Source organism: Echinops telfairi, unplaced genomic scaffold (genome assembly GCF_000313985.2).
Source record: "Echinops telfairi isolate 266 unplaced genomic scaffold, ASM31398v2 ScPeMD7_7459;HRSCAF=8497, whole genome shotgun sequence".
Taxonomy (NCBI): Eukaryota; Metazoa; Chordata; class Mammalia; order Afrosoricida; family Tenrecidae; genus Echinops; species Echinops telfairi.
The window spans coordinates 884,199-885,569 of NW_022111359.1; positions in this window are offsets into that span (position 1 = coordinate 884,199).

Consider the following 1,371-nt stretch of genomic DNA (forward strand, 5'->3'; position numbering starts at 1 on the left):
AATAAGGAATCCTACTTCGCGGAATTTCATTTATCACGGTAGGGTCTAGAACCGATTAACCGCGATAAACGAGGGTTCACTGTATACCTCGAGCTCCCCCCTTCCTATGGGCACACCCCTAGCTCATCCCCTTCCTGTCACCCTTATGCCTATCATACATTCCCTTTCTGTGATGTGTAGGCCTATTGTACTAGCTCTTCCTGTGACATGTGGTTACCTGTAATCACGCGCCCCTAAGCAGTTATAACCCTTGGTTAGCAATAAAGTGGGGCTCTCCTGCTCTTGCTCCTGGGCTCCCCCCACGAGGACCACCAAGCGGGGCTGAGGTGGGCACGCTACCATGAGCTGTCTGACTCCATTATTTCAATCTCTTCTATCTCTCATGCTATGACTTCCCTATAATCTTTACTTATTGCCGTACAATTGCGCCTACTGGATCGGTGATGATTTGTTGGAGTCCCCCCACCTCCTCTGCAAGCCGCCACAGGACACAAGGCCTCCCTGGCTGATGCCCTGCGGAACATTTTTTTCAGGCCTGGCTCTCCTCCCCAACTAGCCAGGCACGGAGTGCAGAGGTGTCTGACAGAGGTGGGGAGTCAATCCGGGGGTGAAGAGAAGTCCAGGGTCACAGCTCAGCTGGGGTCACAGCTCAGTCAGGTTCCAGGGGTTGGGGCTCAGTGGATTTCGGAGGCAGTAAGTCCTTATGGGGGCAGACGTCTTCTTTTCCCCACACAGCATCTGGGGGAGTCAAACTGCTGATCCTGTGGTATGCAGCCCCAATTGTAACCCAGGGTTCCTGTTAAATGACTGGGGAGGTCAATGTAAATGTGAGATGCTGTGGACCCCCCAGGGGATTGGCCAGTTTGCTGATAATGCAAATAAGGTGTAAGGTACCCATGTGGCTGTATGGAAACCTAAGGAGGGGATTGGCTGCATTTGCCACCCAGCTAAGCTTAAATCTCCCTGCCATCAGGAAAGGTGAGCCCTGCCCAGAATCCTCTTGACCCAAGCAGGGGCTGTGGATCCCAGACATCGGAGACAGCAGGGATGAGAGATGAGGCCAGTTGGGGCAGCAGAGCAGGCCGATGGGCTTCCCGGCCTGCCTGGAATGAGAAAGCCCGATGTGTTCAGGCAGGAGACTGGCTGGTGGCACTAAGCCATCCGTGGGGGCAGCTAGGTTTACGGAGCTGGACCTGTGAGCCTTTGGGAGAGGTGGATGCTTCTGGCACTCACTGGCAGAGCAGTGCCCAAGGGGCCTTGAGTGGACCTGTGGACACGATTGAGAATTGAGAAGAGGCTGTCCTGCTGGAAGAACTGCATCCCAGGTAATTTCCGATCCTGAATTGCAGCCGGTTACTTCCCTAGTGAACC